Genomic DNA, 17,443 nt, shown 5'->3' with positions numbered 1-17,443 from the left:
TTTCTGCATGTTCTATCATTTTAAGTGCTTCCATAGATGGTGTGATCCTTTTTGGTTCAGAAGGGGACCTAAAAATTGTACTAGTCCAAATATGACTCTAGGTAGAAACTATTAATATAGACAGTACTGCTTCCTGGATCCAGAGTGTTCCCATTTAGTGCAGCAGAACATGGAGTTGGTATTTATATTAAAGGAATTCTTAAGAATTTAATAATACAACTAAAATAGTAAGATTATTTACTATTGTTATCTTACATATTTTGTCCCTTAAAAAATTCCACATCTGGGGTTGGGGAGATAGCTCAATCGGTAGAGTGCTTGCCTTGCAAGCATGAGGCCCTGGGTTCGATCCCCAGCATCGCCAAAAAAAATAAATAAATAAAATAAAATTCCACATCTTACTTAGAAAATATCTTGGTAAAGGTGGAAGTCTCACTGGTCACTGAAGCTTATAAAGCCTTCAATAACTTTATGACTTCTGCCTGATTTAAAGACTTCTCAGAGTTGATCTCATCACATGGAAATTACACCTTAGTCTCCAGTTTACAAAGAACACTAAGTACTTGTGCTTTCCTCTATGGTCTCCTTAGATCTTAGGTATTTTTCCTTTGTCCCAAATTAAGCATATTATTTTCAGCTAAGAAAAAAAAATGAGGAAACAGATCAGTGAAGAGAGTCCTAAATGAGGAGGCAGAAGATTGCATTTAGACTAAAACATTTCTTCCAAGATTTTGAACTTGCATTTATCCAACCCTAAAACTATCTTTGTTTTCCAGAGATGCCTGTGAAGATTGGTGACATCATGTTTGAGAACATTTGGAATCATTCCTCTTGTGACATTGAACCCCATTTTGGTTCAGGAGATAATGAGAGGACCAGTGAGGGTGGTCCACATTTTTCACATTTAAAATATAAATGTTTATAAGAGATAAAGGCAGAAAACTGTTTTATTTTAAACTTCTCACAAGATTTTTTGTTTTCTTTTTTTAACTGATAATGATCCCATTCTTGGTCACAGGAAGTTCTTCCAGATCAGTTTCTGCCCAGAGTCATGGAAGCTCTTTTATACTAATTTACTATGATTAGTTCTGAATTAGAAATTAGAGAAAACCCACAGCTAAAATGCCAGAAGAAAACCAATGCAAAGGGAGTCCTTCATGGGTGGATATCATCAGTCTGAGGCTGGCAACTGGCCAGGCCACTATCAGTGGTGAAGTCAAAGTGGTCCTTAAGAATGGAGGATAAGAATGCAAAGACACTCAACCTGAGGGCGAAGCCTGGTCTGCAGGCAGGCAGGTGCCCTCTGGGCCTATCCAGCTATTCCCCACTGAAGCCTGGAGCACCCAGTTGGCCATTTAAGACTGGGCTGCAGCTCCCACTACTCCAGCCACTGAAGAGGTGGGAACAATCACTGTGGGATCTCATGCTGTTCTTCTGCAGACCCTAAGCAAAAGGGAAATACAGCTGACAGAAAAAAAATGCAAAAGACAGAGAAGTCCCAACCTTTAGGAACGCAGAGCTGGAAAAGAATAGACGGTAGACAGAAAGGAAGGAAGTATTATAAGCCAGAACACACCTATAGGGCATTTCTACAAGCATCGGTTTTGTGAATTAACTCCTTTATCCCCAATCCCTGAGAATATGATCTCGATATTTGATTTCAACTTCAATAACAGGACCACCCAGTTAAATTCTTCCCAAAGTTTATAAGTTTATCACTGTTACATGATTTTTAAGTAAGTACTTGCATTTTTAAAATTTTAGTTGTCATGGATTCCCTCCTTAATGTTAGGAAACAAGAACATAAAACTCATAATATTTTAGGTGTTGGTTCGTAGGACAAAACTGTTACAGTGGCTTGATTTAAGGAGGAAATCCCTGAATTAATAGAAGAGGTTATGTACAAATGTGGCAAACACACACATACACACACACACACACACACACACACACACACAAACACACAACTAAACGAAAAACCATGAACAGTATTGAAATAACTGAAATCTGGGAAAAGCTGGTCTAGTCTGATACTAACACCTTTGTGTTCTTGCCGCTCTTTGTTCCCATTATAGGGGGTGATGCTTTTTAAGACTCTGGTCCTGCTTTACTCAAGACACAGTATCACACAGGCACAAAAAGCCATGTTAAAAAGGATGGAGGGAAAGGTACCAAAGTGTGAGTCTAAATTCCTTCTCCAACGACTGCGACTTTAGCACTAGTCTAGATTTTTGATGAGATTTTACAAAGACTCTTCCCCAACAGTTGTGATCAGTACCAATCCAAGAGCTGGTGGAGGGTTGGGATGGCCATAATGGTATGTTCTGTCCCCAGGGGGATGGGGATGTGGACGCACTAAGGAGCAACACACTGAGTTACCTGTGCCCAGAGATGTTGTTCACATGCTCTGGCCTTTCCTGTCTGACAGGGTCCCATCTCTGTCTGAGTGGAAGCCCACTGCTGTCAGGTCCCCTTACACCCATCACACTGCATTATACCCATACTTTTTGGAACACAGCTGCAAGTCATAAAGAGTCAGAATTTTATTTTATTTTATTTTTTTAAATTTATTTTTATTGTACACAAATGGGATATATACTGTTTCTCTGTTTGTACATGAAGTAAAGGCATACCATTTGTGTAGTCATACTTTTACATAGGATAATAGTATTTGATTCATTCTGCTATTTTTTTCCTTTCCCCCCACCCCTCCTACCCCTCTTTTCCCTCTATATAGTCCCTCCTTCCTCCATTCTTACCTCCCTCCCACCCCCCACTATGTGTCATCATCCACTGATCAGGGAGATCATTTGTCCTTTGGATTTTTGAGATTGGCTTATCTCACTTAGCATGATATTCTCCAATTTCATCCATTTGCCTGCAAATGCCATAATTTTATTATTCTTTATGGCTGAGTAATATTCCATTGTATATATATACTACAGTTTCTTTATCCATTCATCAATTGAAGGGCATCTAGGTTGGCTCCACAATCTGGCTATTGTGAATTGAGCAGCTATGAACATTGATGTGGCTGCATCTCTGTAGTATGCTGATTTTAAGTCCTTTGGGTATAGGCCAAAGAGTGGGATAGCTGGGTCAAATGGTGGTTCCATTCCAAGTTTTCTAAGGAATCTCCACACTGCTTTCCAGAGTGGCTACACTAATTTGCAGCCCCACCAGCAATGTATGAGTGTACCTTTTTCCCCACATCCTTACCAACACCTGTTGTTGCTTGTATTCTTGATAATCGCCATTCTAATTGGGGTGAGATGGAATCTTAGGGTGGTTTTGATTTGCATTTCTCTTATTATTAGTGATGTTGAACATTTTTTCATATGTCTGTTGATTGCTTGTAGATCTTCTTCTGTGAAGTGTCTACTCATTTCCTTAGCCCATTTGTTGATTGGATTATTTGTATTCTTGGTGTAAAGTTTTTTGAGTTCTTTATAGATTCTGGAGATTAGTGCTCTATCTGAAGTATGAGTGGCAAAGATTTTCTCCCACTCTGTAGGCTCTTTCTTCACATTGCTGATAGAATTTTAATAGTTCCTTCTGAATTCTTATATTCTGAGGGGTCCTCTCCTAAAATGCTGCGTTCACTGAGAGAAAAAAGTTAAAAAGAAACATGTTCCAGGTTACAAGCAGTTAAGGCAAGGAAATGATGGAGGAACAGGGTTTAAGCAGGAGACTCTATCCTCATACTGAGGGAGCTTTGTGAAGGAGATTTTCTTTCGTTGTTGGTTGTTGTTTTGTTTTGCTTTTTTGAGCAATTCTAGTGATTTATTCTGCAATCACTCATTCCTTCCTTCCCTCAATTCCAGCAATAAAATAAAAAACATCTCTCATTACAAAATGGGTCTTAAAAGGGTGTTGTTTTGTTTAGAGAATATGGAATTTATTTAACTTCAATGATATTATCAGTATAAGCCAAAAAGTAAGTCTCGTGTGTTTTCCCCAGAGTTGCCAGGGTCTGTGGCTAAGTCCAGCAAGGCAGCCCCCCTGTGCCTCATGAGCTGGAATGTGAGACCCATAAAGAAGGAAGTGGAGGCTGGAGCTCTCAGGAAAGAGACACGCTTCTTAAAATGCAGTATGTCTTTGAAAGAATGTGTTGAGTCTGTAGCTCTCCCAGCTGTGACAAGATACGGGAAATTGTCTAATCCTGCTCTTCCCTGATAAGCTCTCTTGATATCAGAGAGGCCCAGGAAGAGGCCATCTTGGCTACAGGAGAGGAATGACCAGCAGATCTAGTAACTGGGTTCTGACCAGTACCAGGCTCTGCTCTCCCTGTCGAGTAAGAACACAGTGGGAGGTAGTGAGTCAAAGGGATGGGTACAGGCTGCAATAAATACCTATGGAATATTATTATGCACACGGTACAGAGGAAGCACTCTGTGGAAGAGAGATTTGTTAGAGGGAAAGGAGTAGACAAAACATTTATTGTGCAACTTTGAGTCAAGCACAATATTAACTAATTTACATGTAAGAAGTTAATTGATACTGACAATAAATGTATGAGGTCAGTATTATACAGATGAGGAAAATAAGATGCCGAGACGCTACCTTGCCTAAAGTCACATAATGAAGGGGAGGGGAGGAAAGTGTCAGATCTCAAACCTGTCTGATGCCCAGACTTACTGTGTACTCTTTGTATGTCTGGTTGTTGAATTTTACAAAGTTCATTGAGCCTTTCCTATGTATCAGATATTATATTAAATGCTTACATTAAGTGTTTCATTGATTCTTGACAACAACCCTATTATGTGGGTACTGTCATTTTTGACTGATAATTGATGAGACTGAGGCACAGAAAAGGTAAGTGATGTGTTAGAGGTCACACAGCTAACCAGTGGTAGATTTGGTCTCGAACCACAGCAGTTAGATAAAAGGCCCAGATTTTATCACAACTATATATGGCCTGTTGCATCATAGTATCTGACTCCAAAATCCCTCAGACACTGAAACCAGACTGCTTCTGAAAGCGCACGCGCGTGCGCGCGCGCACACACACACACACACACACACACACACGAGAGTGTGCTCAGTTATCCTGGTGATAGGTATTGCAGTAAATCACGAGACAGTAACTGGTTGTAGTGTGAAGTGACTAGGGAATGTCATTGCCCTCATTAAAATGATTTGATAATGAGAAATCATCTGATTCAGTAGACCCTAATATTCAGTGTGATTAGGGTGTCTTAATTCAGTGAGTCCTATTATTTTGGATTCATATATTAGACCAATTAGATAAGCAAAATATGGATGGCTTACTTATAATTACTAGTTCTTTATTTTGCTAAATAAGTTTTTTTTAAATAGTAATTTTGTAATTTTGTAATTTCAATATCATTTTGTAAAAGAAACATGATGTAAAGCTTAATTTGTGGAAAACTATACCATAATTATTTTACAAAATTCATCATGCAGTGGTGAAAATTACACCAAAATTATGTCAAAAATCACATTCCCCTGGGAGTTTGTGAACCATCATTTTAGCTGCAAATAATAGCTGACCTTTATTGAGTATCTACTGTTTGCCAGGGGCTGTGTATATATTACACTGAATCTTTGTAATAGTTCTACAAAGTAGGTATTATTACTTCTATTTAAGATATTAGGATTTGGAGTTTCATAGAATTTAATTATCATGCCCAGAGTTCCCCCTTTAGTAAGGAGCACTATGCAAACAGATATTCTTCTAACCTCAAAGTTTATATTTTTTCTCTAGCACGAGTTGCCAAATAAAAGCTTGGCTCTGTCAAGAGTTACCCCCCACACCATCAGTGGGTTTATAGTTTCCAAATGGTTATGTTCAGCATTGTCCTGAACATATGGACATTTGAAAAACAAAAGAAAATGTTAAATATGCAGCCAGTGCATCGCCTACCATCTTTCTGAAGAATGGTCAAGAGGACAAGATTCTTCGTTCAGTGATCACTAATCAATTCCTCACCACCACCTATTTGTCTTGCCATCTGCCCAGTAACCAAGCTGACATCTGACACAAGCCATGCCTCTGAAGAGAGGTGGTACAGGAAATGTAGACTTCAGATACATGGAAGTGCTGAAAAGCTGAGGTGAGACCCAACTACCTCCCCTGAAATCCTCGCTGACACAATCTATTTTGAAATACTCTATTCATAGGCTCTAGAATACTGATGTAAGGTAGAGGGAACTTAGAGCCCAGTCAAACCCACTATTTAACATTTCATAGAGGATAAAACTAAGACCCAAAGAGGTTCAGTTGACAGCCCCAAATCTCCCAGCCAACCGGCTCAGTAACAGGACTGGAATACTGGAATCCATACTAGGGGCACTGGTCCTATAGAGGATAGGCTCTGAGAAAGTTTTACTTGCTATGAAAGAAAGGACATTGTAAAAATCAAGCTTCCCAGAGATTGGTTAGGGAAAAATTATTTAGATTATAGCATTCATAGCATAGTCTCCAACTCTAGAAAACCACTCTTGAGAAAGAGGGCCTCTTCAAGTAACTAACATTAAGGTTAAATGTACATAGGCTAGAGTATGTGTTTTGCATTTGAAATCACTTAGAAACTGACTTTTAAGATATTATAAATATGAGAACTCTAATTCATATAATTTAATTACTCTTTTAAGACTTAGATTGCAGGTTCTTATCATTTATTTTGATCATTTAATGAGGTCATCATTTAAAACAGAGGTTCTGGTTAATGAATTTTGCCTAGTAACTGAATGTATACTCACAAGAACCTGATGGTATTCTATTTTCCATCTAGCCTTTAGGTGAAAGCTCCAACTTCAGTGCCTGCCACATGGTAGGCACACAACAGGTTTGGGTTTCTCTCTTCTCTTTCCCCCAGGTGCACACATGACTATGTGGGTGGCAGTGTCCATGTGTGTATATGTATATGTGTGTATCTGTTGATAGGGAATTGGGGATGTGGCTGCCATAAGAAGTCAGTTCCCAAAGCACTTTGTGGAAACCTTATCAGTGATGGTAGTAAAATGTAGCTAGAACTCCAGACAGATAGTTTACCTGTGCAGTGTCATCCTGTTCTATTAATGGCAATAACTGACATCTCCCGCCCCATGGAGCAACCCTGGTTCTAACCACAGCTAAGAAGAACCCTGGAACCCACATTCTGGGGCAACCTCTTCTCCCTTTAGGTCGGTGATTCTACTCTGCAGGGAAAGACCCATTAGACTCCTCTAGGGCTGTGAAGCTTCTCAAACTAACTGTGCAAATGAATTCACAAAGGATCTATGAAAAGGCACATTCCAGTTCTTTAAGCTAAAGAGGGACCTGAGACCCTGGTTTCTAACAGGCTGCCAGTCAGTGCCCAATGGCAACGGTTCACAGACCACACTCTGGGTTGCAGGGACCTAAGGAGCAGCTTCAAACTGAGTATTGCTGCAGTGGCCATTCTCAATTGGAAATGTGGAATCTCCTTCTAGAGAGATTTAAAAAAATATATTTAAAATCAGAAGTCTTGAGGATGAGAATGAGAATAAAAAGAGAAGCAGGGGAGAAAAAGAGGAGAGGGGAAGAAAGAAAAGAAAAAAAGGAGAAGTTTGGGAGTTTTTGACATTCTTTGAATAGCCCACCTTTACAGGGCAGTCTCCATTTTGCAGATTTCTTCCCCCACCCACTTCCTGTTTTTCAAATCCTCATACTATTTGATTTTCATAACTAAACGTATTTCTGAAAGTGTTTATCTAAGTAACTGACATATCGTAAATAATTACGTAGGGTTCTTTTCCCAAAACCCAGTCAATAATAAAATCAACTACTAACCTGTCAAAATGCAAAATTTTAACCAAGTGAGCTTAAAGATCTAATTGGCTTTTATTAGTGATTCATGAATTGGGCAACACTTCATAAAACAGAGAAAGGTACTTTGTTGGGCATGGCAGAACGTTCAGTTTTTATAAGGCAGCTTGAACAGAAGCAAGTAAACAGAATAATACAAAAAGTGGATTGGCCGACATCAGTGACTTCAGGTAATTTGTAGGATTAAAACAGAGGGGACTTCCTATCACACCAGCTCAGGTTGACTGGAGCCTTTCTTAGTGACTGTTAAGAATCAAGTTTTGGGCTGGGGATATAGCTCAGTTGGTAGAATGCTTGCCTTGCAAGCATAAGGCCCTGGGTTCAATCCCCAGCACCTCAAAAAAAAAAAAAAGAATCAAGTTTTTAGTAAATATTGGTCAGTATGGAAATTTTCCTTCTTCTACGTTTCAACTTAATTATATGGTACTTCGCACATGTGACTTCATTTTACTCTGGACTCCTGGGCATGGTCTGGAGTTCAGTTAAAAACAATGGGCTCTTAATAACTGTACTTACCACATGTTTTATGGAATCTGGTGTGAACATATCTGTGTGTGGGAAAGGGAAGTGCAGAATCACCTATTTGCACTTGGCTTGCAGCAATAAAGGAGTGACTGGTGTGAACATACTCTGTGAAGGGTTTTAATCTCATAGACTGTGTGGCAAGGTGAAAGAGCCCAGAGTTTGCATACAACACTTCTGGATTTCCAGCCTTATAATTTATGCAACTTTGCAAAAATTACTGAAATTCTCTGAGCCTCTGTTTCTGTATCTATAAAATATGATATGAATAAGTGTGTTCCATCTTACAGGTTCTACAAAGATCTGGAGGAAACAAAGAAAAGATCTACCATCATGCTTAGTACAGAAAAGACACTTGACAGAGACTAATACTGCCACTATCATGTTGAAAAAGGAAAGTACTTTATTCTTTTAAATATCTGATAAGTGATAGTGGCAAATAAAAATTAGTCCACACTATAAGTTATCATTATTAGTCATTTTGTTACATTTTTAAAGAATCAGAATAAGTTTTAAATACCATAATTTGCAGCACCACCCAATTGAAGCTCTCATATCTATTTAGGGTGCTCTGACTGCTGAGAATGTTTAAACCCATCAATACAATGTTGTAGTTCTAAAAGATTTGGGGGACATAGGAAGAAGAATTAACACCAGCAACTTTGACTTTTACAAGTGACCTGTAATTTGGGAGAAAGATATGGTCTCCATTTAGGAGCTAAGAACACTAATAAGGAAGCCTGATCCCAAGTTGAATATACAGTCTGTAATTATTTAAATATCAATTACTATTAATTGGGTACAGATATCCCTTATGTCGTTCTGCTTGATTCCTACTACACCATCTGAATGCAATGGCCACTCACTTTTAACTTCACAGAGAATTTCTCTCTCACAGAAAAGACTGACTTTTAGGCCATCTGGATATCATCAGAAATGAAGATCAGAAAGAATAATTTACTGACTGAACAGACATTGAAACAGCTAGTGTGGTGGATGACAAGAAGCCCATGTTTTTGTTTTTTTAAAAAACATTTTTGTCATTTGGCTCATATGTGTTTCACATTTCGAAATATTTTGGGACAAGCATTTAAACTGTGAGGTTGGATTTCATCATTATGGGGAAAGCAGCAGTCCTAATGGTAGCCATCACCTCATCACCCAGACGACTGACCCCTCTTCCAACCTTGCTGTCTGTCTCAGAAGGGAAGTGGGGTGAGAAGACACCAGAAGAGTGATAGGACCCTGACAGCAAACTGGGAGGTCATTTTGCCAAAAAGAGTGGAAATGCTGTGTTGCATTGTCTGGCCCTGCTATCCTCCCATGCTGCTTTGGGCGGATTCTTTCACCTCCCAAATCTTTCTCAATCTTTTTTGCCACCAAAGGTAAAGAGAAACTGTTTTAGCTCCCTGATTAGGTACCAGGCAGGGCTGATGAGAAGTAGGAGGATATAATTAATGAACATTTGTAAATGACACATATAACCTGGGGCACAAATAAATTTCCACCCAGTCTGGTGATGCTGGTGGAGGAGGGAGCAGCAATAAGAGCCAGAATTGCCAGGATGAAAGGTGTTGTGCCATGAAACTGCACAAGCACTGCTCCCTGTCAAAGCAGGTAGCAACGTGGATGCCACCATTGCAGGCCTAGGCTGTAAGAAAGGAAAGGCTGTTCCAGTAGGGTCACATTACAAAACACACATCCTGTGACGGAAACCACTTCTTTTGGAGCAAGGTCAAAAGCAGATTAGGGCATGTCTGGGAAATATCAGACCTTTGAGTTTTCCAAGATTTTCCCTCCCTTTCCTGGGATTTATCTTGCAGTCTGTGGCTGCCTCAGAAGCTCAACTTCCTTGAAAAGGGGTAAGAAGAAAACCTATACCCGATCATTAGTATGTTAAAAAAAAAAATTCAAGTGCATCTGTACCTAATTAGCTTTTTTTTTCATCAAGATCTTTCAAAGGGGGACCCCACATTTTTAGGGAATTCAAAGATGCGGATGAAGAGTTCAGTGAGTGAAAACAGGGCAACAGTAATTAATTGAGGTCATTACATACATAGCAGTATATTTCCTTTTTAATAAGCAGACCACATACAAAAGGTGTAAGGAGATAGAAAACTGTAAAGACTTTGACATTTGCTCTCACCCTTTTGCCTTTGTAGCCCAGAGAGTCTGGGATGGGGCCTAGCACTAATGTTTTTAAATTTGGGGGTTGCTAATGTTGTTTTAATATACATGGACTTGAGTTACAGATTGGAGTGCTTGGCAGCAGATTGAAACCATCTTCTGTTCAAATTCTGATTTAGTCACTAACCCTGTGACAATCTCCACCACTCCACTGCTCCCCACAAGGTGCATAGGTTACTTAATCTAAAATGTGGATACAGGTCTGCTTCAGAGTTGTCACAGCCAGGTGTGGTGCCAAACACCTATCATTGAAGCTCTCCCAGGAGGCTGAGGCACTAGGATCACAAGTTCAAGGCTAGTCTGGGCAACTTAGCAAGACCTTGCCTCAAAATAAAAAATAAAAAAGGCTGGGGATGTAGCTCAGTGGTAGAATGTGCCTGAGTTTTATTCCAGTATCACAAGGAAAAAAAGTTATCACAAAATTTAAGTGAACATCTTGGGGTTGGCACATAATATACATTAAATAGACTATTTACTCATTATCTATCATTGCTATTTTCCTTCTTATGACTAAAATAACTAAAATAACTTCTTCCAGAAGGTTGTCTATCATATTGACTGCTGTACAGTGTTTTGGTTATTTTATTCTGAGTTCTCGTTTGAGAAAATAAGTTCTGGCCAACATGTAGCTAACTATGAGTGACTTTACAGGTCCCTAGATTTTGCCTATGGGGCCTGGTTTCCCTACAGTGAGTAGAACTGCCAACTTGTGGGGACATACATATCTTACATTTTGATACATGTTGCAAAACTATTTTCTACAAATTGTACCAACAATAAACACATGGATTTTTTAACTGAGCACCTACCATGCACCAAGCACTATGTCAAATGTCATTTAACCCTCAATATAATTTTACCCAAGAGATTTTATCTTCATATACTATATGATGAAAATGAAGCTTATGTGTGTCAGTTCTTGTGAAATCACACAGACAGAAGGAGATAAGCCAGAACTGAGTTAATATGAATCAGATGTTTTTTCAATGGCAATGTAGAAAAATATTACCAGGGATAAAAATTAATTTGGGGTGTTGAAAAATGCCCATAAATCTGTCAGATTTATAGCTGAATAGAACATAATCCCTGAATTTTCTTTTTTGTCTATAAAATGAGGAGGTCCAACTTAAGTAGCATCTAAGGTTTCTTCCAACTCAATGAGTACCAGTTCAAAATCTGGCATCAGTCCTAAGGGATGATGGGATAGCTACAAACAAGTACATTAAGAAGGTGACCTTACTAGTTGTTCTTTATATTTACAAACAAAAAATGGACCTCAGGTAAGACTTTCTTTCTTTTTTTAAAATTTAATTTTTTTTTAAATTTTTTACAGACTGCATTTTGATTCATTGTACACAAATGGGGTACATCATTTCGTTTCTATGGTTGTGCATGATGTAGATTCATACCAAAAGTTTTCAGTAGAGTTGAAATAAGATCATCTAAGATAATCTGTCTCAGTGATAAAACTCAGATATAAATGTCTCCAAGGGAGGAATAGGCCATTTGCATTTATCTGTGGTTCAAGTATGTTTGAAGTGCAAAGTTTAGCTAAATGGTCTTTTAAGGTCCTTAGAGCATTGTGTTTCTAGAATTCCTACCAAAGCTAGACATACAGGCTTATTTCAAGGTTAAAACTGACAGAGAGACCCCACTGATGAAGATGTGTAATTCTGTATTCCCCAAAGTTGACATCACATATGCCTTGTCAGCTTCTGAACCTATAGTGACAAGGCACTAGACTGAGAGATTTCAAACATTTGTTTCTGTTAAGAACATGGTTCCCTAGTCTTCATCTGTCAAAGATTTTAATTCACTGAGTTTCTGATGGGAGCAAGAATCTGCACTCACACTAAAAACCCCAGTTGGTTCCAAATGAAGTGATTCCAGGGCTCTGCTCTAAGATGGAACTCAGCTGATGTAGTAGAAGTGAGAAAGAGGTGTCAACTCTCAGCTTGCAGATGGCCTTGCTGCAGATGCTCAATTATGGAGCAGAAGAAAAATAGTTAAGAGGTTAGAACAGGTAGTCCAGGAAAGGCATTCCTTTGGGGCACATTTTTCTGCAGCATGTTATAACTGAGTTATCAAAGACCATACACTTTATATTTTGTTGCTTTTGCTTAAATTGAATCGTACAGTTAAATCCTATTCATTGATGACAAAATAAACCAAAAACAACTGGTAAGAATAAGTAAGACTATAAAACCTTTATAATCTTTTTTGAAGGTTTTCTTATCCTTAGTTCCCCAACACTGACTATTTTCTTTACTGAATTCCCTGTTTTAAAGTATCATTTCAACATTTGCTTTTTGGTACTGGGGACTGAACCCAGAGGAACTCTAACACTGAGCTACATCCTCAGCCCTTTCTATTTTTTTTATTTTGAGACATATTCTCACTAAGTTGCTATAGCTGGTCTCGAACTTGGCATTCTCCTGCCTCAGTCTTCCCATTCTGTGGGATTACAGGTGTGTACCACCATGCCTGGCTCACTTCAACATTTCTAAAGGGGTAAAATTTGTCTACTATTTCCTCTGGAGACATAAACAACCTAATCATATCCTAAGAAATACATGACCCAGTTAGTTAATAATGTTTATTGTGCACTTAGCAATAGAAATACATAAGGAAACAAAGTAGACAGCATCCCTGCTCCCATACGTATATAGACCAGTAGAGAAAGTCAGCACGACTTTCCATATTCCAAGTATGAACAATATCATGACATGTGGAGGGTGCTGTGAGATACAGTGGAGGACCCACCTACTTAATGCATGCAATCATGGGATCATGTTTTCCTGGGGGAGGGGGAGGAACAATGTTAAATTTGAGCCCTGAATATTACTAAGAGTTTGCCAGGGAAAGAGAGGGTGCAAAGAAAAGGACACCTGTATTCAAGGACCAGAAAGGAGGCCTGTGTGTCTGAAATAAGGAAGAAGCAAAGCAGTAAGGGCAATTTTGTTCTAGGCTAAATTAAGGATAGTGGACTTCACCCTAAATTTAATGTGAAACCATTAAAGTGTTTGAAGTAGAACCAGGACTGGTCTGACTTGTTGTAGATCACTTTAAGCTGTCACAGTGATAGAACTCTAAAAGGGCAAAACTGAATGCAGGGAGATCAGGGTGAGGCTCCTGAGGCACTCCAGGTGGATGACTCTGAGGGACTACACTGAGATAGTGGCATTGGGATGGAGAAAAGTAGTGGGACTGGCGTGATACTTAGGAAGGAGAGATGGCGGGGATGGTTGGTCAAATGTGGGGAGACTGTACCCAGAACACTCAGGTTCTTATCTATTATTCCTGAGATGGGAAAAAGGCAGAAGAGAACAAGCTGGTAAAAAGGGAATTTCAGATTTAGACAAATGACTCTCTAATGGCAATACAAGAATATGAGACATGAATTAATTGGTAAGTAGCCAAATGAGAACTAATCAAGAATATCCACCCTCCCACTCAGCTCACCCCATGTGTTACCATCTCCAAGTTATCATTTAACATGAGGACTCTTTGATCTAGGATCCAGCAAGTATTAATATATATAAAATATATATACAACTTAATCATATCCTAAGAAATACAGGACTCAATTAGTTAATAATGTTTATTGTGCACTTAGCAATAGAATATATATACATATTATATATATAATATATAAGTATATATATAATAATATATATGGTAATTTTCTGTCCAATCTTCCATTTCCATAGCATTATGAGCTCACCACCAACAATTTCCAATCCAAACCATACATTAAGTCAGGCAGTTTAAAGAACATGTGCATGATGATGTTCAATCTACTTTTTATTACATTTATGACAATGTATTTCATAGGGAACAAGATTAAATCAAATGATAACTGTATATTCATTATTGATATAACTCAAAAAGAAATCAAGAAATCTTTAATGTTGGATTTTCCTGGAGTGTTGGAGGATTCTTTGAATAAAAATGTTTCCATACTCAATGAACACTTGTTTGTTGACTTTTTCAAATAAATATTCTTAATAATCCCAACCTATAATCCAGGATAGTCAGACCCATAATCCAGGTTAGTCAGACACCATTTGGGAGGTATTAAACTCATACCAGCTCAGGAAATATCTAATAACATATGCTATGCACTGAGTTCCTACTTAGTGCTATATTTAACTTTATTTCTTTCAGTAAACCTAGATGGTTGAGAAAAGTAGAATTGAAATTGGGTGAAACTGAACTGCCCGCACTTGTAGGTGTTGGAACTGGAATTCACACCCCAGAAGCTGTGTTCTTTCCACTTCTCTAAGCTACCTTCTGTGAACTCAACCAATCAATACAGTCAGTTGATATTTTCATGTTTAAAGAAATTAGTTCACAGTTATTCCCATCCCTACAATTGGGAAACCAATTCTTAAGACTCTTGCTCCTCTAAGTAAGGAGCATGAATAACATCTAGCAACTCCTTGGTGCTCAGTCATCCATTTGTCTAGATGCCCTCTTGGCAATGCTTGTGAAAAGGATAACTTTGATTCATTTCAACCTAATTGAAGAAGAGCCATTTCAACCTAATTGAAGAAGAGCATGTGCAGCAATGTACCATTAAGAATAACACTTAAATGACCCCAAGCCGGGAACAACCCAGCTGTTCATCAACAGTAGAATAGATAAAGAAGTTGTGAGGTATTTAAATAATTGAATACCGTACAGCTTTGAAAATGAACTTACTGTGACTGCAGACCACAACACTGATAAACAACTCAAACAATGCTCACTGAAAGAGGGCAGACACAAACAAGTACTGATAGTATGATTCAATGTATCTTAAGCAAAAAAACAGGCAAAACTAATCTATGCTATTAGTGACCAAGTAGGCACTCAAAGCAAAGGAACTAGGTAACAGTGTTAGTTAGTGTAAGGTAACAGTGTTAGTGTTCACTTTCTGAATACTTACCAAGCCTTATATTCAAAACCTGTGCACTTTTCGGTATGTTTGTACGTTTTATGTTTGGAGGTATTTACTACATGTATTACTTTAATATAGTTCAATAAAAAGTTTACTAAAAGATAAAAATGACACCTTTGATATTTACAGCTCTTTGATTAATAAAAATACAAATAAGTAAATGGAGAAATCAATTTTAGATGTATCACAGATCTAAATATAAAATGTAAGACAAAGTTTTGTGAAGCAAAAGTGAAATAAAAATACAAAAGAGTCCCTTCCAATTAAGCTCCAGTTTAAAAATACAATGCTGATAACAAGTTGTTGAAAATACTTTTTTTGGTACTGGGGATTGATCCCAAGGGCAATTAACCAATAAGTCATATTCCCAGTTCTTTTGAATTTTCTATTCAAAATTTTTTATTCAAGTCAGGGTCTTGCTAAGTTGCTGAAGCTAACCTTGAACTTGTGATCCTCCTCTCAGCCTCCCAAGATGCTGGGACTAGAGATGTGAATCACCATAACCAGCTAGAAAATACTTTTTACAAAGGCCATTAATGCATTTAATAGTCTCTGTAAATGAAGGATAAGACCACAAAGAAACTTCAGCCATATGGAACCTTAGATGACAAATTCCATTGTGATCATGGATAAATTACTGAATTCTTCAGTTCTATGTCACCACATTTAAGAGCAGGATAATTCCTACTTTCCTCACAGGGGTGTTGTGCTGCTTAATTAATGTTTGTAAAGCACTTTTTGTTCCCTGGGTGAAAAGTACCACTAAAGAGTAAAATATAATTATGTTTTAATTGCAGGGCTAATTTTGAAGATAAAAAAAGTACCTATGAATTGTGATTTACTAATGTGTTCACTCCATTAGAATCAGGGCCTCAACTTCTGCATTATGTCTAAAAATATCATTATATACTTAAGAAATACACTTTTGTTTTTCTGTCTGCAGAGTAGGGTATCATGCTTTCTGTGATCTGCAAGTATTTCTTCATTCTGAAAAATCCTTCAGTGTTCCTTAGATGAAAAGAAGGCACATATTGCTGAGAGAAGAAATGTAGTTTCCTGCTTTCTAGAGCCAAGGTAATTGCTTTTCTCCAGAGGAAACTGGAGTGTGAGCCATCCTGCAAAAAGACCACCAAGGAGCTGGCCCTGCAGAAGGCGAGGCTGAGAGCAGCCAAGCTGCAAGAACCAAGGAAGCTACATGGAAGCTTTGGGGAGATCATTTGTTGACATTAGGGTGGTTTTATTCCATTTTCTCAAAGGAAAAGTTGATTCTACAGTTCCTTTTATTGAGGCCATCTTTATTCCTGCTATTAGACCAATGGTTTACACAAAACCAGTTGTTAGCAATCCATCGATATATACACTTCAAATTATGGCCTTTCGATGAGATGACAATCAAAACTGAGCTGTGAATCTTGCTTTCTGAGTCCCAAGGCTGTCTTTTATACTGACTTGAGGAGATGGAATCATTGTGTTATTGTAGACTATATATTTTGAAAGAGAAAATATTCACAAAAAGAAACTGTAACAATATTTTCATTTCTCCTTTTTCACAGGTTAAGTGAATCATAAAGAGACTCTCCAAAAAGGTTTTGATTTCCTTGATGAAAATAAAAGAGCTTCAAATCATACATTAACAATATAGAACTTTTCTGACATCTATTTCCCACAGTATGTGAAACTTCAGTGACTGTGTTTTCTATTTGACTAATATACAAATATATGTACACAAATATTCCTTACCACCTCTCCTGAATAAAAGAAAACAAATGACTGATCAGACCAAACTACCCCCAGCTGCAGATTACATTTTTAGACAATACAATCCCATCATGTCTGTATGAAAACTTCTAATAAATAACCTTATTCTCTCTACAAAGAGAAATCATATGGAAGTACTCCAAAAATAAAAAGCAGTCTAAATCTTGATGACAGTAGAGGTGACTCTTTAGTCGCTAAAATTCCCCTGAAAGATTAAAATG

The sequence above is a fragment of the Sciurus carolinensis genome, chromosome 10, assembly GCF_902686445.1.
Source record: "Sciurus carolinensis chromosome 10, mSciCar1.2, whole genome shotgun sequence".
NCBI lineage: Eukaryota > Metazoa > Chordata > Mammalia > Rodentia > Sciuridae > Sciurus > Sciurus carolinensis.
The sequence above is the reverse complement of the archived record's forward strand: the minus strand, read 5'-3'. Positions refer to the sequence as shown.